Raw genomic sequence first — 22,688 nt, 5'->3', positions numbered from 1 at the left:
ATTTACTCAATCCCTCGATTCCTCACTGCCACCTTAGAGACCTTAGAGATAAGGGCTCTTATTATACCATTTTAAAGATGAGGAAACTGAGACCCACAGTCACCTAAAGTCCACTGACCCCAAAGCCCGTGCTTAAACTGCTGTGTCGAGCTCACTGTTCTTACCCTGACTTGCACGTGTCTCTCCCAAATTGCAGGTCCCCTAAGAACACAGTCCTTGGTCTCCCTTGCCACATATTCCCCAGTTTTCAAAGGAGCAGGTGCTCAAAGAGGCTCTACCCTCTACCCTGAGTACCTCCTGCTGCACCCAGACTTTCCATAGTCCACGTGTGCATCCTGCTCTGCTCCAGCTCTGATTTCCCACTCATCTAGCATCAGCTCTTCAAGTTCAGCAACCACCGTTTTCTACCCTTGCAGGGAGCTGTCCAAAGGCTGAAACTTATCTCCTCAGTCCAGATTCTTACCTTTGTCCACCCAGGGCCTTCTGGGGACTTCTGGATGCCCCCAGGACAAACCCAATTCACATTCCGTGGCCTCAAGAACTCTGTAGGGCCTCCCCCCTGTCCACACAAGCACTGAACCCCAGCTACTGGAGGAACTGAGGTCACCCCCACCTTAGGGCCTTTGACCTGGTTGATGCCCTTGAATGCCACCCACCTCCTCCCAGTCTTCTCCTCCTTCAAGATTCAGCTCAGAGGCCATCTCCTCCAAGGGCCCTATGTTCATCACATTCTACTACAATATTCATTTTTATTTTCTTCAAGGACTTTGGAATTTAATTACTGTATAGTTTTTTACTATTCCCCACCTAAAATGTAAGCTCTCTGTAAGCAGGTGTTCCTTTCTGTTTCCTTCACCATGATGTTCCTAATGTTATCAGTGCTGGACGTGAACCCTATTATTGTTGAATGAGTAAATCCCTCCAGGCTCCCGTGGCCCACAGACTGAAGGCTATGGCTGGATCTCTAAGCCCAGGTGGACATGCCCCCTGTCAACCTCTTCAGCTATTTGCCCTCTAAGTTCACCTTCATGCTTTGCTCAGTAACAAAGATTTCCATGCGTACTCTGTCCCTCCTTCCCGCTTTGCCTTCCACATAGACTCTATCCCCTGCTCAAATCTCTCCTTTCTGGAAGTCTTCTCTGACTCCATCAGAAACCCAATCAATAGGAAGGACCCCAGTCTTCCCACAGAACCAGGCAGCACCCCTGGGCTTTAGCACTATTCACACTGTCTTGAGTTACTTCCCCTTCAGCCTGTGAGATCTTAAGGATAGGACTGGGTTTGATTCATTATTCTTGAGATGGAACACAGTACTGGGCCTACATGTATCCAGGGCTCCAGAAATGTGTTGAATGAGGACATTTGCACATGAACTGAGTATATGTACATGAATATAATGACTAGTTTGGGGGTTAGACAGATGAAAATGGTTTCTCCCACTCATTTGCTATATAACTAGGTCAAGGACCCCCCCTCTCTGAGTCACAGGTTCCTCATCTGTGAAATAGGGGCAGTAACAGGCTGACAAGAACTGCATTAATCTTAAGTATAAACTTGCCGCCATGATATAAGTACAAAGGAATTCATTAAATCGAGGTCTGAGTGAAGGGAAGGGAGGGAGTTTGGGGGTAAGAAGGATAATAGAATGAATCTGACATTATCACCCTATGTGCATATATGATTATATGACCAGTGTAATCCTACATCATGTACAACCAGAAGAATGAGAAGTTATACTCCATTTATGTTTGATGTGTCAAAATGCATTCTATTGTCATGTGTAACTAATTAGAACAAATTTTAAATTTTTTAAAATTCAAGATCTGAGGTTGAGAAAATCAGGATCAATCTCAATGCCACCAATAGAACAGTGGCTAAGTAATTTGATAGTATGTTCATACTCAGGAATCATATGTGGTCATGAATGTGAATGAGATAGATCTCTGGATATGGACATGGAAAGTTCTCTAGGACACTATTTAGAAAAAGTAAGTTGAAGAATGAATTTTACACTTAGATATCATTTATGTAAAACACATACAAAAGCACTACACATTCTACACATTCTCTGTGGGTGCACAGGCATCAAGAGGAAAAGGTCTAAAAGGTAATTAATTAACTAATGACGACTGCCTTTGGTGAGGGGACCACGACGGGGGAAGCAGAGGGGATTCAAAGGAAATTTTAACCTTTTCTGTAATGATTTTGGTTTTGGCCATGAGATTATTTCATTTTTAAATCAGAATTAGAATACATAGGTGGAAAAGCAAAGTGATGATTATCCCAAAGATTAATCAGGCTGGGGGATCATGGTTACCTCCAGCAGGAAGGGAGGATGCTTGGGAAGGGATACAGGGCAGAAACCTGTGGATGCTGGGTGCATTTAGCACCTCCACCCTAGTGATGATTATAGAGATGCTCACTGGGTCAGGATTCATTAAACTGTACATTTATGTCTTGTCCAGTAACCATAAGCTTCCTGCAGACAGGGGACAATTTGTACACGTGGAAGTATCATCGGTCTCCTCTTCCCTCTTTCATTTCACTGCCCAGAAACAGATTTAAAATAAGTTGGTGTTCAGTGTTCAATAGGGTGCGCCCCGTGGCTGCAAGCTCTTGGAGGGGCCAAGGCTGCTGTCCAGGGTACTAACCAGGCCTGGAAGGCCCCAGATGGAGGCTGGCAAAGTAAGCCGGTTCTAAGGCTTCCTCCTGTAAAGGCCACTCTAGATACTGCCTTGTGATTTGACACCACCCCTTCTGCTACTCGGCCCTTGCTCTCTCCCACCCCCTGCTCATTACCCCTGTGTTGGCTGTCTTTCTGTCCCTGCAAACCAAGCCAAGCTCTCCTCCTTGCCTCAAGATCTTTACTTATGCTCTTCCCCTGCCTGGTCATTCCCATGCCTCCTCCCCTCACTTACTGCAAGATCCCAGTTAAACGTGACCTCCACGGAGAAGTCTTTTTGATCACTCTTCCCCAAATAGCTCTTCTTCTTCCCTCATCACCCCATTCTCTACCATGCTGCATTTTCTTCTAGAACTCTCCTCTAACGTTCAAGTTTCCATGTTATGTCTTATGAACTTGCTAATTACCTCTCTTCCCCAACCTGAATGCTTTCTCCTGGAGGATGGGGAGCATGTCTGTCCTGTCTTTTAAAGGACTTCAGGTGCACAAAACTGGATTAATCAAAATCCTTGGTTATGGTGTATTCTCATCACTGGGCTGGATAGACCTCTTCTTCATTATTCATCTGTTTACTTATGTGTTTTTAATAATGTGTAAAATTATTAACCCACCACTCAACATTCCAATGAGACCTGTGACAATAATTTCACTGACTTGGGTCTTTCCTGTGTTTCCAGTGCCTGCAATGTAGAGGGTACTCAGTCTACTTGCTAAAGAAGAAGCTGAATGGAAAAGGACCTCCATACCCTGCCAAAGGTAACTAACGGGAGTGTGCATATGGCCTCCCAAGGAGGTGGTTGTCTGCTAAGAGCCCCACTTTACAGTTGGAGAGACTGATGCTCAGCAAAGTTAGGTCATTTACCTGGGGTTACATGGATGGAACTGTGACCAGCACTAGGCAGGTGGACTCCAAAGTCCACCTCGCCATCACTGTTTTCTTCCTCAAACTTCCACTTTGCCCACTTCTTCCCTTTGACTCAAATGGTGGGCTTAGACCTGGGCTTTGCTGGCCAAGACGTCCACATGTCTCCCTTCCCTGTCTTGTTATAGCCTCCTGCCAACAAGAGCCAGTCACTAGGAGCTTCTCTATGGGTTGTCCACCTTGAGTCACAAGGACTCTGGGATGCAGATCAAATGGTATTTCCCACTCCACTTTACAGGCTCCTGGCACATTCTGCAAGCTCACACAGCAAGTCCAGGTGTGAGAGGAGCCTACACCTTTCAGAGCTACTTGTTCCTGACACCACCTTGCTCAGAGTTCACCTCTTCCATGGAGTCTCCCAAAGGAAGGCCTCTCACTCACCTCCAGGTTTGATCTCATTCTGACTACAAAAACTCCCCTCAGTGCGGAGGACACCAGGCACTTTGGAATTTATGTGGAGACCAACAAATAGATACAACCCAGGCCCCTACCTCCCAGAGGTTCCTCCAGGCTCCTAGAGAAGAAGTAACGCCTGCCCTGGTGAGAGGAAAAGCTAGGTGTGTGCAAGCCCAGACCTTAACTCTGTTCTCCGCGTCTTTGAGCCTCAATATCATCACTAATTCCATCACTTCCCCACTGCAATCAAGGCCACCACAATCTCTGCCCTGAGTGACTTTAGCAACCTCCCCCCTGTGGGTCTTCTGGCTTCCATGCCTGACCCTGATGAGTCTTGTCTCCTCTTGACACTCAGAGAGAGTATGCTCAGTACCCAACAAGCACCTGGCTCCTGGAGAGTACTCAACAGACATACTGAATGCATGTGTTCCAAGGGGGCACTTGAGGCAGAAGTCTTCTGAACCTCAGTTTCCACTTCTATAAACCAGACAATATTCCTCCATTACAAGGTATAATGAGGCTTCAAGCAGAGAATTAATATTGACAATGCTTTAGAAAAAGGGCTCCGAAAATATAAAAGCTTAAAAGAGCCAAAACTAGGGGGTGAGCATATTTCAGAGAAGAGCAAGAAGGAAGGGCATGACCTTTTATCAGGTAATCTTACTGTATTTCATATTTCCTGTTTCATTGGCTCCTATGAGATGGCAGTTATGACCCAAAGGAGGAAAGAGGCTCAGAGAGAAGCATGAGTTCATGGCAGAGCCATGATTTTGAACCCCTCACACCAAAGCCTTCACATTTTCCAAGCACCTCCTTAGCCATGGATCTCAAAAAACATTTCTGGGTTGAATCAGTGAAAGTCAACCAGAGTCACTGGGCCTGAATGACAGTCCTGGCTCTGACACTTACTAGCTGGTGACCATGAGCAAGCCACTTGCCTTCTCTCAGCCTCAATGGCCCATCTAGAAAGCAGGATTAATGACAATGCCTGCACCTAGGGTGTCAGGGTCAGCAAGAGTACACAGGTCACAGAAAGCAGTCCATGAGCAGCTATGAGGATTCTTGCTCCTCCACTTGAGGGAACAGCATGAGCAAAATATGATGAGAGGCCAGTGGAGAGAGGGACACTCGGGAAGGACCATGTAAAAGGGGGGACATCTGCAGCCAGACGGGAAGGCACTTCCAAATCTGCACCTAGCTGTCAAGGCAGGAAGTTGGGAGGATTGATGAGCCCTGAACTTCAAGGAACAGCTCCTGACCATGTGTATGATCCTCAGGAAGCCCCAGAGGTAGTGAAGTGGTTGCTGCAGAAGGCCAAGAAAGGGACACATGGATACTGCCGTAGTGGAAAGATCCGTTGACCATTTGGGTCACCAAGTCTTGGATGAAGATGGCAGCTTAGAAAGGAGATCCAGGGTCACCTCAGAATTCTTTTCCTGTCAAGTGCCTCCCACCTGTCAACTTCTCAATTCACCCCAGAGATTCTGAATCCCTTGCTCTTTTCTCTGTTCTGCCCCTGCTCTACCTGAGGTCACCCTCCTCTCTGTCTCTCTCTTCCCCCGGCCTGTCTTATGGCACAGGTTCTTCTTCACTCTGTCATTTGCTCTACAGATATCTCTTGAACCCTGTCCATGTGACAGATACTGAACTAGGAATCAGTTCAGTATCTGTCATATGGACAGACCCCTGTCACAGACCAAAACTCCTAACCCAGAAAACTGACTATGGAGGTGGGGTCTGGGATCATCCCTTACACTACTCCTTAAAGCATGACTCTAGTCATGTCACTCCTATGCCCAGACTGAGAAGAAAAACCCTGGCATCCCAGGCTGACCTTCCCTCCTTCCTTTCTCTCTCTCTCCTTCCTTCCTTCCTTCCTTCCTTCCTTCCTTCCTTCCTTCCTTCCTTCCTTCCTTTCTATATTTTTTGTGGTACTGGGGGTTGAACCCAGGGGTGCTTAACCACTGAGGTCTTTTTATTTTTTATTTTGAGACAGGGTCTCACTAAATTGCTGAGGCTAGCCTCTTGACTTACAATCCTCCTGCCTGAGGCTCCCAAGTCACTGGGAATTATAGGCATGTGCCACCATGCCCAGCAGGTCTTCCTATTTCTACAGATTCAACTCCCCAAGCCACCAAGAGATAGTGAGAGCCCAGTCCTGCATCCCTGGAGATATCATGGGGATGTGACTGTGGGATGACCATGTTCATCAGACTGGGGATCCTGCTAGAGAAACCCCCAAACCTCTCCCAGAAACTAAAAGAACCCTGAGCTTTCTAGGCACAGGATATGCCATGAACACCATCTGAACTGTTTATATTTCAGGGGAAACCAGGCTCAGGACAAGCAAGTGACTGGAGCGAAGCCACACAGGAAGTATGTGGCAGACAGATGGGCCCAGGCCTGAGGACTCCAACCCTGAGGACGCCAGCTCTGTGTCTGCAGGTGTAGATGAGCTCTCACCCCAGCAATCACTGATACTAAGAGAAAGAGAGGAGAGGGGCTTAAGACCCTTTCTCTGCGCTTCCCACTGATGTTCCAAGGAGCTGGGCCTCTGTTTATTTTTACAGTAGTGGGAGGGGGGATGAACCAGGAGAGCTATAGGGAGAGACAAGAGATGGAGGTGGGTAAGGGTTGAGGGGAAAATAGAGCAGGGGAAAGAGGGGTGTAGGGAGGGAATAACTGGGGACTTGAAAGGTAGAAAGGAGAAGTGTGTGGAGGTTTTTAAATCCCTGGAGGGAAAGGCAGCAATAAAGGAGAGAATCAGAGTCAAACAGAGAGACAGAAAGATACAGAGAAAGGGAGGTAGAGACAGAGAAAAGCGGAAAGGGAGAAAAAGAGAAAAGAAAGGAGGTAGGGAAGAAAAGCGAGCTGCGGTGGGACTATGGAACCTTCTGCGAATTGCTTCCCCAACACCCTCTCCTCGGCCCCTCACACCAGCAGTCCTCTGGGTGTGTGGTGATGTCCCCGGTCCTGGGCAGAGCTGAGACTGATAGATGGAGAGGTGTCCAGCTGCCCTCCCGGTCTTTCCCCCTTCCCTCAGCTGCCGCCCAGAAAAAGGGGCCACCTTCAGAATGGAAGGGGTCGAGGAGGTCCCGAGGTTGCAGTAGGGGCCAAGCCGGGTATGCCTCCCTCTCATGTGCTGTGCAGGGGACACCCCATCTGTTCTTGTTGGTGGCCCCTGTTGGCTGCAGCTGCTGGGCAGGCTGCTGTTCCCCTGATTTTAGCCAACACCTCCCTCAACCTGTGGCCACCATCTCCCTGCTGCCCACTCCAACACCCTCCTGTCCCTCCTCCTCCTGCCCATCCCTGTACCCCACAAGGCCATTCATCCAGAGCCCACCTTTCTGCTCCCCTATGGGCCTGGGGTTAGGGAGGGAAACAGAGCAGCCTAGGTGGGGGTGGAGAGCTTGGTGGATTATTGAGGATGTGCGGGGACTGCAGCTGACATGGATGAGGAGGAAGAGGAGGGGGTCTTGGTGATGGACGATGCTGATTCTTTGGTGGGGCCATGGCAGGCAAGGGGGGTGGAGGAGGGCTGGGGGAGGGGTGGTGAGGAAGCAGGTTGGGGGGAAGCAGGACCAGGCTCACATTTGGCATTCAGGGCAGCTGACAATAAAAATGCTTTATTGCCAAGAAACTGGATCGATCGGGGCTGGAGGGGGCCGGCAGGGGGGACGCGGAGGGCTCAGCGCAGAGGCCGGCGGCCCGGCCTCCGCAGCGACCAGGGCCCGAGCCGCCCTCCCCCCTGCGCCCCCCTCCCCGCCTCCTGCCCTTTCTCTCTCCTGCAGCCACCGCTTAGTTCTTATTATATTTTTTCTTATATATTTTTTCCCCCAGCTTCTCCTGCTCCTATTTTTTTTTCTTTCTTTTAATTTTTTTTAAAAACTCACTGCACTCCCAATGCTGCAGGCCAGGTGGGGGTGGGGTGGGGGTGTCTGTCCAAGCCAGGCCCTACCCACAGGGCTTCCAGGGCTGCTGGTTCCAGGATGAGCCCCACTTTGCCTCCATATTCCCAAGTTCGATCAGGTCCCCCCCTACAGCCTGGCCCCTTACGTGCCTAGCTTCTCCTGTCACCCCTCCTAGAGCCTCTGTTCACCCGTGGAGCACCCCCACACCCACAGTGGGCCCAGAGCCCTGTCCAGACCTTCCTCCCCTCCCCCCTACCTGGCCCCCTGCTCACTCCCTGAGCCATTTGGCTGATGGTCAGAACTGTCCGTCAAGGGGGCTCTGAGCCCCTGGGGACCCAGATGGGAGGAGGGAGGGGGAGAGGTCGGGGGTCAGGCCACGTCCCCTCAGCTTGTCTCTTTCCCCTCCCCCTTCCTAACAAAGGGAGCAGTGGCCTGATGCTGGGGTGGGGGGTGCCTGGTACTCAGGGAAGCAGGAGAAGGACTGGAGATGGCCATGGGCAGGAGGCGGGGTGGGGGCTGCTGGCCCCTCCTGGGCCCGCCCCCTCGGGTCAAGGCTAAGGTGATTCCTCAACCTCTCCAGGCTGGGCTTGGAGGGGAGGAGGATCTGGGTAGACAAAGAACTGGAGCCCCGGGGAGTTGGGGGCTGGGGGAAACACCTGGGACCCAGCAGTCCTGGCTGAGGGAGGGGCTGAGACCAGGCACCCTCCTGGTCCTGGTCTCACCCTCCTGATGGCCTTGCCTCCCATCTGCACCAATCTCAATGAATTCCAGGGCCATACAGAACCTTCCAGCAGGAGCAGGCTTGCATGGGGGAAGGAGGGAAACTGAGGGCCAGTGAGGGGAGACAGAGTAACGGATAGGATCCCGGATGGAGGCACAGCCCCAGTCTTCCCGGTGCTGTCCCGGAGCCTTTCCCCACCACCCCTTCCTACCAAGGGAGACATCTTCCTTCCCCGCCCAGGTCAGGGGTGACTTAGATGGAGGGGGCAGGTGGTAGGAGGTTCTATGGAGAAGGAAAGAAAGCTGAAGCGGGCAGAGGCTGAGTCTCTTCTGGCTTAGGCCAGCAGGGAGGAAAAAGAACCAGAAGAAAGAAATCCTCAGTGTGATCTGTCCTGGCACTGGCTTGGCACAGTTATAGTGAGAAGCAGATGAAAAGGGCAAAACCACGCAGATAGGATGCTCCTAAGTGCAAGGAAGAGGGCCTTCAGAGAGGTTTCGCTTTGGCTCATGGTCACACAGCAAAGGAAGAGGATCTACAGTCCTGTCTACCCCCAAATAAACAGGACACTGCCTCGAGGACCTGCCCTTCCTGACTATGGAGGGCAAAGGGGGGCTAAGGTGGCAAGCAGCTCTGAGCAGGGATAAAGAACTGCCAGAGAGACAGAAAGAGATGGGCACATCTTCTGTGCCTAAATTCTCCTACCAAGGCTGAGATGGCTCTCAGGGAGAGGGCCGCAGCCAGGGTGGGGGAGGGAGAGGGCAGGGCAGACCTCTTTTGGGGAAGTGGGCCAGGCTCAAGCATGCCCCCACAGCCTGCCCAGGAGGCCCCAGATGGACCAAGGACTATAGGGGTCCCGGCTGCCCTCCCCCAAACCTCCCCTCCCTTCTCTCCCTCTCTTTCTCGGCTGGCTATCGACCGGGGCTGTGACATGGTAGATCAATACGGCAGGGATATAAAGCCGGCTGGCTGGCTGCCTGCCTCTGCCTCTCTCTCTCTCTCTCTCTCTCTCTCTCTCTCTCTCTCTCTCTCTCCTTTGCTTGCCTTGCTTCCCTTCCCGGAGCCAGCCGCACCCAGGCCCCCCACCCCCATGCACCCCTTACCCCAGCTTCTGAGGGGCCAGGGCCCCAACCACCACTCCCCTACAGCGGGAGAGCTTAGGGAGGCTGAGAGCTTGGACAGCCAGGAAAGGGGGTGAGTATGGGAGTGGGCAGGGAAGCAGACGGGAATGGTGGTCACACCTGCAGGTAAGGGGACCGGGATAAATTGAGACAATCCCCAGAGAGAAAGCAGGCATCCCCTCAGTTGGGAGCGGCTTAAGGAGATGAGGCCCTTTGAAGGTAGGTGAGGGATAAAGCTCTGGGAGGTGGGCAGGGGCCCCTGGGGGCACTGGGGACACACAGTCCTAAGTCCATGGGAAGGGAGGGCCTGGGGTGCTGGAATGAGCTAGGATGAACGGATGCAAAAAGAAGAGTGGGCACCTCAGGCAAGCCTGCCACCCTCCCCCAGGGCCAAGCCTGCCCCATCCTGCGGCTTTCTGCGGGTGGAAGCTGCCTCGCCCTCACCCCAGGGCCTGGCCTGCACGTGTGTGGGAATGGGGGACTTGTGAGGCGTTGAACAGGAGGTTCCAGAGGGAGGGCTGTGGTGTCCGAGTTGCTATACGTACAGGGTGTGAGCAGGTCCACGAGCTCTGCTGGGCACTCAGGGGCTGTGCGTCCTGGGTGTCTCGGCTCCTGAGTCATGTCTGTGTGACCATGAGTCTGTGGGTGTGTCCCAGGGGCCCTCTGGGGTTGTGTGTGTATTTCCATGTGTGTGTGTCTCCCTGAACCTGAGTGTCCTCTTGGGGACGTGTGAATGTGTCCCCAGGAGCACTTCAGGGGATACTCTCTGTCCCCAGGAAACGTGAAGGCTGCATGTTCCTATGTGCTCTCTGCGTGAGGTGGCATGTACATGGCCCCGGCAGAGTATGTCTGAACACGGGCATTTCCATGAGCGATTCTCCACGTGTGCCGGTGCCTGTGTTGCTGGGGGCTGAGCGTGCGCTTCAGGACCGTGTGGCTGTATCTGTGTGCATCAGAAGCTCTTTCTCTTTGAGTGTAGGAGTTTCCATGTGGTTCTCTGTGTCTACGTGCTCCAGGTATCCCTGTGTGTCGATGGCTGAATGCATTTCCATGAGTGGAATGGAGGCTCTGGGTGTGTCCCTATGTGTGTCATGGTGACTTGTGCACATGATGGTGTATGTGGGGCGGAGAGGCTACACCCCTGAGTCTCAGACTGAGGAGGGGGCAAGGTGGCAGAGGCTGCCACTGAGACACTGGCTTGGCCTTTTCATCAATTCATCATCTCCAAACACCAGTGCGAGGGCTTGCCTGCCTTCTTTCCCTTTCCTGCCAGAGGCCCCAGACCCCGCCAGGGTGGGCACAGGCCCCTTCCCTTCTCCCACCTTGGGCAGGCAGTACCTCTGCTCCTCAACACCCCCTGCTTTGGTGGATGTCACCTCAGCTCCACCAAGCGACCTCCGTCCCTCCCAACCCCCCCAGCGCCACCCGCTCCCCCCGTCCTCCCCCCACCACAAGTCCAGTCCAACCCAGACAAAAGCAATTACTCCTGAGGTAGGATGTGAGTGTGGGTGTTAGAAACAGAAAAGGGGGAGGGAAAGCAAGAGAGACACACGGCACACAAGCAGGGATGGACAGCCAGAGACCCAGAGAGACAAGGATGGAGAAGAGATTGGCAGAGTGAGAGACAGAGGGACACAGAGAGAGACGCAGAGGGAGAAGCAGAGTCAGAAGATGAAAGAGACCAGAAGGGACACAGACACAGGAACCAGGAGGCAAAGGCAGAGGGAAAAAGGGGCGGAAGGGCACATGGAAAGAACATGCTCGAGAGACACACAGAGAACGAGACCAGAGGGATGCGGAGAGACAGGGAGAGAGAAGACAACAGAGTGAAAAGCCAGAGATGAGCAGCCACACAGAGGACACAGATCAAGAGAGAATGGGAGCCGAGAGGGAGAACTAGGGAGGCTCTGGGTGGTGGGGAGAATGAACACACACAGAGGGACGGAAAGACTGAGGAGAGAATGAAGCAAGGCCAAGACAGAGCGAGAGCTAGGGATGAAAGAGAGCCGCAGCCGGAGGTGGAGGGAAGTTGCTGAGGTACTAGGAACTCCAGGACAGCAAGCCGAAGGGAGGGAGGCCAGGTCCCAAGTGGTTAGTCTCACACACACACACACACACACACACACACACACACACACACACGAGTCAGCTTTGTCCCACCCTCCAGGTCGGAAGTCAGAGATTGCCGAACCCTTCCAACAGCCCAGCGGGCCCCTAGGAGCCAGGAGCAGGAGAGGAAAAGACGAACCGACGGTCCCATGGGCTGGGCTCAGGACCACAGGGTGGGTGGGAGCAGGGAACCCCCACCACACGCCCTCACGCTCACCCTGCACACACAGGGACACAGGCACTGGGAGCCTTGGACAAGTTCCTCACAATCTGCCAGTCACAGTGAGCCTGAGGAGGGCGCAGGAACCCAGGCATGAGGCACTTTCCTGCCCCACAGCCCCTTTTCCTGGGCTGCCCTCAGCCTCATCCTTCCATTCTTTCTCACCGCCCCCCAACCCAGTGGCCTTCCTCTGTCACCTACGACACGCTCACACTCATGTGCTCTCTCTCCCCGTCTCTTCCTCACTCTCCGTGTCCCTTGCTCTGCTTTCTCGCCTGACTTTCCCATCTCCCTTCCCCTTCGTCAGCTCTTCCCCTTGCTCCTTCTCTCTACATGCCTCTGTCACAGGATGCGCTGAGTCCTCGAGTCTCTCTCCGCACCCCTCTGGCATATTTCTGGACTCCCTTTCTTGAATGATGCCTCTGGTCCCCAGAGGAGCCCAGGCGATGGCAGTGCAGGAGTCCCGGAAGCGGTCCTGCAGTGACAGGGCAGGGAGAGAGCTCGGCTCCTGTTTTTCCTTCAAGGGCCTTATTTCCTTCTCCCTGTCCTTGCCCACTCCTCACCCCCAGCAGGCTCCACATCTCCTGTGGCTCTCGCTGGAGACAGAAGTAAGACGCATACTCCCCACAAGCAAGACTCAGAAACCCTGGCACAAAGGAAAAGGAGGTGACCAGTAAGGAATGGAGAGGCTAAAATACAGATGAAGACTCAGAAAAAGAAGAAGACGACAGGGTGGAACCACCTGGCAGAGAAGAAAGGAAGGAAGACCAGGAACCAAGATCTGCAGTCCTGGGTGGGCTTGGGACACTTATCGTGATTCCCAACAAACCTTGCTAAAACGTCAAGGGTTGGACTCTCGGGCCCACCCTCGGTCTGCCAGCTCTCACACAGACCCCTGAGGAGCATCTCTCTCTATCTGAAGTCAGAGCCCCGTGCCTGCCCTCAGCCCCTGGGGCTCCATGCTTGCCAGAATGGTGGGCACTCGGCCTTCAGTTGCTGTGGGACTGTCAGGGGTTTCGGGGACCCATTGTTCCAAACTTGCTAAGAGACATGAGCCATTTTTACCTCATCCACATCTGCCTAGCCCACCCCGTGGCCAACAGACACTCCCAGTCTATAGCTGTCACTACCCACCCCACCCAGTGACAATACTCAGCCAAAGGGATCAAGCAATCTCTTACCACCTCCCCACACCCAAAATGGGAGACAGCCCGTGGCTTCTGGACTATAAATCCAGTGAAGAACACCATGCCCACGGCCCCTACCCACAACCTGGCTCACACAGCTGCTGCCTATAGAGTATCTCATGGGTCTCATCCCAAAGTCACTCACACCAAGAGAGCTGCCCGCCCCCACTGAAGCTGTGTTCCAGTGCCCCTTGAGCCACATCTGTAACAGCAAACACCCTAGTCCTAAAGCCAAAGCACCCCAATTGCAGTACAGAAGGAAACTGGGCCTGAAGATCTAGATAAGTTCCTGACCCACCTACTCACTTCTGGATCTTATCTGCACCCACCACCACCCCTACACCCTCACCTGGGGAGAGCCACTCCACTTTGTGGCTCAACACCCCTCCTCACGCAGCCCTGAGTCCTCTTCACGTCACCTCACCAGACACGGTGATGAAAGTCTTTCACCCACAGCTAAATTCCTGCTTCCAAGGCCTTTAGGACTCCTTTGGTTAGTTTGGGTTCCCTGGGGAAACCACCCCCACCTCAACTCGTGAGCACATCTGAGTCATCTCTGTGACCCTGAGACCAGTTTCACATGCCCTTTTGTGTAAGGATGGAGGGACAAAAGGGAGGGAGAGACAAGGTGATAACACAGCCCTGCTCCTGCCCTGGTACTCTGAGGGCATCAGGCCCAGATAACTGGCCATGGAGACTCTGAGGCCAGGCTGCGATCCTCCCGATAGTGAATAAGAGCCAGTCGGCTAGCCACACCTTCCCACTCACCAGAACTCTAACTTACTCCTTGGCTTCTCCTAACCCTCAAGAGCTTTCCTTTATCATCTCCTCCAAAATACTTCTGGAAGCCCCCTAAGCAAGCCAGTCTCTTTCTTTCTTCCCTAACCCAGAACCTTGCAATCCCCTGGTTCAGGCTAATAGTGTTTATGCCTGACTCGTCACCAGCTGGGGGGTCCCTCTGAGGCCTCAGAAGACCTGCCTTTTCTCTTCTCCTTCAGACAATGGTTCAAGGCCTAGTGCACAAGAAATTCCTGAAAATGTTGGCTGCAAGAATAAATGAATGGATAAGGGTTTATGTGTCTGTTTGCTCACTTATGTATTCACTCAACAAATACTTACTGAGCATTTATATTGTGCCAGGGATTCGGTGCCGACGTGTTAGACAAACAGAGCTTCCCCTCACTGTGAAGCTTATGGGGGAGACACTAAGCACATAATGTATAATCAGCATGGCAACAGTGCTCAGCAGGGAAGAGGGGTATAATCTTGCCCAGCGATCAGGAAGGTTGCTCAAAGTAGGGGAGCTGAGGGAGGCAGAGAGTGAACCCAAACAACAGTGGTAGGTGCCAGGAGAGTGAGGGAGGCGGGGCCACGCCCTAGCAAGGCAGCCGAGGCAGAGCTGGGCCCAGGCTGGGCTGGGGGTCCTGCTTACCGTGGGGACATGGAGCATGGAGGAAGCCTCCAGGCAGTTTAGGGGAACTACTTACCTTCCAAGTGTGGCTATAAAGGAAAGGCAGTGGAGGTGGGGGCAATATTTGTTGTAGTCGTGTGACAAAATTATATACATAAAAGTGTGTGACCGCTTTCAAAGATGTCTCCTTGAGGGTTGAGCTTGTCCTTGAACCACTCAGATATCTGGCAACAGCCTCCAAGGCAAGTTTACAAACTCCATCAGCAAAATGCCTCTCTACTGAATTACTGTCTCTAGTTTTACTGGAAAACCCACAGGTAGCCCCAGTATTATGCAACACCTTCATCGCTAGGTTTAGCAGAGTTGGTGCTAAATCAGACTGCAGGTGTTCTCCCAAATCAAATTTACTCCCAAAGCAAAAAGATCTGCAACCCTGTGGAGATTCCAAAAACTATGGTAGGTTTTGGTGAGACAGAAGAACAAAAACTTTAAGTTCAGGCAGACCTGAGTTCAAACTCTGACTCTACTATGGACATGCTGGAAGACATTAGGCAAGTTGCCTTCCCTTTTTGTTCCTTAGTTTCCTTCCCCTGTAACAGGTGACTAACACCAACTTCACAGGGTCACAGTACAGATTAAAGGCAAAGTGCCTAAACAGGGCCTGGCACATAGGTGGCCCCTAATAAATATGTTTCCTTATTGGAATGTAACCACTCTCCCTCACATGTTACCAACTCTGTCCATATGTCCATAAAACCATGATACTTAATGAACACCTATTGGAAGACAAAGAGTTAAAATAATAGACCTAACTGCAACCCCTACCAACTCTGAAACATAATTAAAGCCTTCTGTTACTTTAGTCTAAATTTCAGGCACTCCTCAAAGCCAGCCTCTAGTCCCCAAATTAACTCTTCAACCTAGAAGATCCCAGACCCTCTTTTCAACCTTGAGGGTATCGGAGAGGACAGGAGTATTCCTGGGAAAGTCACAACTCTGGTTCCCTGAAGAAGGCACACTAATGAAAGGACATCTTGTAAATAAGACACCCATGCCTCACAGAAGAGGGATCTGTGGATAAGCTTTGGGGTCTATAAATATCCCCAAGTGAGAACACAACCAGGTAGGTATGTGTTTTCCTTGGAGGCCTATACTGCTGCAAAACTAGGCATCGAAAGCCAAAGTTTGCCCCCAAAGTATGTTTGGGACCACAAGGAGATTTTTGAAACCTTGCCCTAGTTGTCAACATTTGGAATCTGGGAGATTTTACCTGGGTGTGGTGGCATACACCTGTAATACCAGTTATGTAGGAGGCTGAGGCAGGCGGATGGCCAGTTTGAAGACGGTCTGGGCAACTCAGCAAGATACTATCTAAAAATAAAAAGGGCTAGGTGTGTAGCTCAGTGAGAGAGTGCTTGTCTAACATGCAAGCAGCCCTGGGTTCAATGCTCAGTACTGGGGAGAGGGGTGGAGAAGAAAGAACTGGAAGATTTCACATAAAAATTGGGATTTCTGGCTTCTCTTGAAAAATCAGAAAATCTGGCAAGTCAGGGCTACCTCTGTACATGAGCATAGTCCATGGACCCACCCTACCTGATGCTCATTGCTAGGGCCACAATAAGCCAAGTGCAGCCACCACCAAGGCTAATGCCCGGAGCCCTTGCTTCCCACAGATTTGAGTGGCTGGGAAATTTTGGCTTCAGTTTGGTCACCTCACTGGGACTTCACAAAGTAGTATTTGCTCAGGGTATTGCTTCCAGATGTATCTTGAGCTCCTATTTCCTAAGGCTACATGATTTACAGAGAACTTCTTTCATCTTCGCAATACCTTTATGTGGTTGATACCGTGATTTCCCATTCTTTGACAGATGGGGAAACTGAGCCATGCCCAGGATCACAGAGCCACCTGCTGCCTATCCTTCCTCTATCTCATTTGTCCTCTAGACAGCACTTAAGGTGGGTTCTGTTATTATTCCCATTTGTAGGTGAAGAATGGAGGCATTGACTTTTCCAAGTCCCTTGCAATTAGGCATACCTAACCCCAGAGCTGTGATCTGAGCCACTGTTAACCTCATCTCTCTCCCACGGACCCCTAATACTCATCCAAACACCTATGGTTACCAACACCAGAACTACTGATTTGGCCAGAAAGTCATGGGATATATGGAGGAAGAAAACAGTCAGACTCAAACCTCTGGGGTTTGGGGACAGCACAAAGAAGGGAAGCAACCTCCTGGGGGAGGCCAGTGATGAACACTGGAAAGCAGAAGTTTCTGTGAGCAATCAGGATCACCCAACACAACAATACACAAAACTGAGGCCATAGCTCTTACCTCTTGGGCAGACACAGCAAAGCTAATACATTCAGGCCACCAACCCGGTCCAGTAGAGAACCTAGAGAGACACAGAGAGAATGGAGTCAACATTCCAGGGTCTCAGCCTCCCGCAGGATGACGCACTCCTCTAGCAGATGGATTTTCTTCCTGTCTCACTTTAGAAGTTGCAAGCTGGCGAACTGTGAAGGCAGGTGCCTGGAACTCAGTTCCTGCCATCCACTTGTTACCTTTAGTCTTCATATCTGGCCTCTGAAATGTGTCCATGTTCTCGTAATGGGCACATTGGTGCCTGCCCTCGTTGAATACCTGTTTTTCCCTCCTTAAATGACAGGGACTATCTTGCAGTCTTAGCATTTGGCAGAGGGCCTGGTAAATTTGAGATACTAAGTACATAATGGATGACTGAATGAATGGATGAATGGATACTAATTAATTAGCAAACTGTGTATCTCAAAAGACTGCTGGGAGGATACAGGGAGAAAGAAATGTAAAGGGTTTCTCATTATGAGGTGCCTATGTGCTGCAGGGAGATGAAAACGAAAGTCCTAATGATGATATTTCTGACTTGCACATTTGTGCATTCATTTATTCCTTTATTCAGTTAACAAATATTGAGGGGGTACAGACATGAATTCGACAGGCCTCTGCTCTGTCTACTGGGAGGTTCATAAGCAAGTTGGGGATACAGAGTAAAGAGCCAATGCCAACACTCTGGGGTAGACAGAGGGTGCTTCAGGAATCCTTTAGGAAAGACTTATGGAGTAATCAACACCCAAGACAAATAAACTCAAGTCAGACAAAGAGCCAGGTAGAAGGAAAGAGTATGTGAGTCCTTTGCCTTCCCGGGGTTCAGTGACAGAGTGGGAAAGGATGAGTCTTTGGAGATCACAGGAGCAGCACCCTGTCGGGCCTCAAGAACCCGGTCCAAGCAGCTAGGGTCCATCAGAGAGCGGGAGGGACAGGATGCAGTTTATCTTTGGTTAGGTCCTTCTGCATGCTGTGTAGAGATGGAGAAGACAGAGAGATAGACAGGAGGGATGAAGACCCACCCCCAAAGTGCTTTTGCTAAGCTTCTCCACAGCCCTGCAAGAAGGAGGAGCAAGGTGTTATTGTCCCTATTTTACAGATGTGGTGGATGAGGCTGCAGGAGGTGTGACCCTCCTGGGACTGTGTACAGCTCAGTGAGGGAAAGAGCTGGCTAGAGAGCTCAGGAGGCAGGAAACCTCCTCTCTTCTTAAAAAAGCTGCTTGAACCCACATAAGGACAACCCTTGCCTCTGCTTGCTGAGGGCATTCAGAGAAGGGGCCAGGCAGGGACTGTGGGATAGGGAGAGACTTTCCAGGATTACAATCAGTCCTTCCTACAAGGCAGGCACTGACAAGTGGACAGTAAGCCATGGTTCAGAGTGGCAGAGCCCTGTGGGCAAGGTCACAAAGCCAGGAAGCCCAGCTCTGCCTGACATCTGTGTGTCCCTGTGAGTTTGCTCCTGAGAGGGGAGGGGAGAGGAGAGGCAGGACTGACCATGGCCTTCAGTGTTTGATAAATGACTTTTCTATCTCATGGCAGATCTGCTGGCCCAGATGGGGAGACTGAGGCCCAGGATCAGCCAAGGACACACAGAATTCAGGGAGGTATCAGAGTTCAGGAGGAGAAAAGAGAAAGAGAACAAGATGGACCGAGATGGAGGGAAGAGATAGATGAGAGAAAAGAGATGGGGCGACACAGAGAGGAAGAGTGAATAGCCAGAGAGAAAAGTTCAAATAGGAGAGAAAAGGGGGGTAAACAGAATCAGGGGTCCCCCAAATCTCCCTCATTTCCCTTTCTCTCCATAGGCCTCTTGCTGGGCCTCCATCCTCAAGGGCAGAAGGGGATCAGGACCCCCGTCCCTGAGGCAAGGGAGGAGCAGGGGTTGCTCCCCCTCAAGGGCTGCTCCCCCCACCCCCCGCCCCAGAGCTAATCAGCGGCTGTCATCTCCACGGTGAGGTCTTGGTTAAGGAGATTTAGGGCCAGGATCAATAGGAAATTTAAAAATCGATGCAGCGCGCAGGGCAAAATCGATGGCGTTTAATCGCCTTGCCGATTCCCAGTCAAAACAATTAGCCGCGCTGAGTGTTGAACACGGTGGCGACACGGCATTAACCGTCAATATTGGTGTAAGTGATGGCGGGGCGGGCAGGGAATCCCCAGGTCTCAGAGGGGCCTGGAGTCAGACAGTGCCTTATGGCCGGGGTCTTCCCCAGAGGCAGTGCCCCCACGTTGGGGCTTCTCTCCAGCAGGGCCCACTCATGTCTCTTTGCCCTCGTCACCTTTGGTATACTGCCCATGGGCAGCACAACCGTGGCCTGTCTTCCTCCAACTCTCCCCATCCCACCTTTCAGACTCCCAAATCCCCATATCCCTGACAGAGGGAAGAGGACCCCTTTCCCAAGTAGATAACATCTCCAAGGAAGGAGTCCGTGGTGCTGGAAGCTGTACTTATGCCATCGGTACCTTGAGACTAGGAGTGTTTAGAAGACACCTTCTCCCCACTTCACAGATGCGCACTCTGAGGAGGAACAGAGGGAGGCAGTTGGCACAGTCACCAGGCACAGGAAGAGAAGGAGCCCGGATCTGAACCCTGTGTGTCTGGCTCCCGACACGTGTTCCTTGCAGCAGCTGCACAGGACGGGTGGACTTCCATGTACACAGAGAAAAGCAGGCTAGGGTTCAGTCCTGGCCCCTCCCAGTCAGGATCTATAATGGTTTGTTGTGTCCTGGGGTTATTCTGCCACCTGCCTGCCAGATGGTGGGCGACTTGAGGGCAAGGTGGGCCTGGCTCCCCTGGGCGTCCCCGGCATTGCCCAGCATTGCCTAGCACCTGGGAGAGCCTGAGGATGATGGTGCCACTTGCCCCAGAGATGCAGACCACCCACATACAACCCCACCAAGGGACAGATGGATAGAGACCAGCACCCACAAACACACTGGAGTGAGTAACTCAGCAGAGCAGCCTTAGTGAGAGCAGCCAGTGTCGCTGAGCGCTGGCTATGTACCAGGTGAGGCTAGATGCTCTGCGGGTGAGGGCTCTCAGAATCCTCACAATTTTTGGCGAGTATCATTCCCAGGACACTGCTGAGGACATGGAAGCTCTGAGAGGTAAAGGCACTTACCCAGGATCACACAGCCAAGAGGGGCAGGTCTGTTTGACTGGAATCTGAGAGGCACAGGACACAGAGAAAATGAGATCTAAGAGCTGCAAGCAAGAGAGCTGGATGCAAAAAGTGGGCAGAAACCTGGACAGAGGCCCAGGAGTGGCCCACACAGGGCAGGGGGCCTCTCAGCTTGGGAGCTCTGTGTGGAGAGGGCAGAAGCTTCTATGGACACCTGCTTCCTGGCACGGAAGAGTAGGAGGGGGTGTGTGGGCAGGGGAGGAGGCCCACGAGATGAGCTGGGGATTGATCTGACAAGGTCCTAATCAAATGGTCAATATCGCTGACCTGACCACTTAACCTATTGATAAGCTGGCGAGGTTGGAGCAGGCGGCAAGTGGGCTCAGGAGTGAGGCAGCAGAGGGAGGGGAGCCTGATGGGGCGAGGCCCAGGTCCTGGCTGTCCCTGGGTCTGGGGGCTAAAGAGGGTGGTCTCCCCAAATGCCCTGTCTTCCCTCTGACAGGTCATATGCTTTCTGTCGGGGGACTTCCTCTACTCAGGCTTTTCTCTCTTCTCAGGGCCCTTCAGTCCCCCTGTGAGTGAGACAGGGAACTGTCCCCAGCACCTAATCCATCCCCAGCTCCCCCTCTATGCCTTAAGTTTTCACATATGTGAGAGATCGCATGTCCAAGCCTCAATATCCTCCTCTGTTAACTGGGAACAATTACAACAGGGAACATTGGGAAACAACGTCCTATGACTGGGCACCACCACAATGAATGGTCATACATCAGCCACACAAAGGGGCACTACGGAGTTGTGGAAATATACTTGAAATGAATTCATTGACAAGGGAGTGTTGCCCATAATTCACTGCTTAAAAGGATAAAAAGGGGGCTGGGGAGATAGCTCAGCTGGTAGAGTGCTTGCCTCGCAAGCACAAGGCCCTGAGTTCAATCCCCAATACCGCAAAAAAAAAAAAAAAAAAGGATAAAAAGTCAAGTTATACACAAGTATGTAGGAAATAATCCCATTTGTTAAAAAAAAAAAAAAAAAAAAAAAAAACACTGCCAAAATAAACAACAAAAAGTTTCAGAGCAGAACCCTGAGTTTGGATCACTGTCATGTGAATTTTAGTGAGTATTTTGGATAAACTCAGAGGCAGTCTTCCCCTTGACAAAAAGCTAGGTAGAAGGAGAGAAACCAAGAAGTTATATTTTTCTTTTTCACTTAAGTAGATTATTATGTTTTTTCTCTTTGAATATCTGTTTTTTTATTTTTTATTTTTCCACAATGAACGTGCATCACGCCATTTGTCTGTAATTTCGAGAAGTGGAGCTCATGAATACTACATTGGCTGGACTGTAGCCAGAGCTCAGGGAGCCCACAATGAATGATGCTTCTCTTTCCCTTTCCTAGCCAGGTTTCTCTTACATCCCCTCATATCCAAACCCAGCAGAGTGCAATGCCTTCAAGAATGTGAATGAAAATGTGAAGTCTGCTGAATGGAGAAGAGTTTGCTCCTGTGGTTTGTGCTCTCAATAAGTAGACATGCCCAAGGCCACACTGGGTTTGATCCCCAGCACCACAAAAAAAAAAAAAAAAAAAAAAAAAAAAAAAGAAAAGAAAGAAAGAAAGAAAAAGAAAAGTGATTCTCAATAAGTAGGCAGCATAGGACCACACCAAATTTCGTCCCCTCCCCTCTTCGGGAAACTGGTTAAGGGCTTATAGACAAGAGGAACAGCTGGAGTGAAAGCTGAGACCAAAAGAGAAGAAAGAGATTTTCCCAAAGTTACACAACTGGTTATGGTACAGCCTGGACCAGAGGCTGAGGCTCCCGCCTCCTGGTTACTGGCTTGGCCAGTCCATCGCTGGGAGGGGAAAACTGCAAGAACGAATGTGCATACAGACTACCAAGACAGCGTGTGCCTCTGCAGGGTAGAAGATCACCGGGGTTAAAACCCAGGTCCGCTGCCACCTTGCTTTGCAACCCTGGGCAAGTCACTTCACTTCTCTGAGCCCTAGTTTGCTCAACATAACATGAAGATAATAATAATGTCTGTCTCATATTGCTAGTATGAGGAGTATGCTAGTATGCTTGTAAGTAATTTAGCAGAGAATCCAATACAAAGAAGGAGGCAAGTGAGTGGCAGAAATAATATTATGATTATCAGCCACAAATGCTATATGTGAGTAAGATGTGAAGATGGTGGGAGGGAAGGGAGAAGGTGACCTAAGCAAATAAGCAAACGCAATGGTGACATCTGTCTAAATATATTCCTTTGTTCATTTGTTCATTCATTCATTCATTTGATGAACATTTCCTGAGTCCAATTCTAGGCCAGGCCTCATGCTGGGCTCTGCAATCCAGACGCGAACAATGAAAGTTCCCACTGGGTTGATAAAGGGGAATTAGGGATGGCTGGGGCTGGTCCCTTGTCTCTGAGAGTTGCTGCCTCAATGGCTCCAAAACCGTCCCTTGGGGCTTCTGCTGAAAAGCACCATAGGCCCCCCACAGTCTGACTGGTATGCTACTTCAGGTATGT

General features: G+C 51.3%; 1 protein-coding gene across 1 annotated transcript in view; it reads right to left on the bottom strand.

Moving 5' to 3' along the window:
* The window catches only part of Pou2f2 (POU class 2 homeobox 2), a 74,164-nt gene that overhangs the window by 41,042 nt on the left and 10,434 nt on the right, over positions 1-22,688 (bottom strand). The window contains exon 2 of the mRNA XM_047529922.1: positions 17,012-17,072. The gene's annotated coding sequence lies outside the window, so the exon portion shown is untranslated. The remainder of the gene's footprint in view (positions 1-17,011; positions 17,073-22,688) is intronic.

The sequence above is a fragment of the Sciurus carolinensis genome, chromosome 16, assembly GCF_902686445.1.
Source record: "Sciurus carolinensis chromosome 16, mSciCar1.2, whole genome shotgun sequence".
NCBI classification, from domain to species: Eukaryota; Metazoa; Chordata; class Mammalia; order Rodentia; family Sciuridae; genus Sciurus; species Sciurus carolinensis.
The sequence above is the reverse complement of the archived record's forward strand: the minus strand, read 5'-3'. Positions and strand labels throughout refer to the sequence as shown.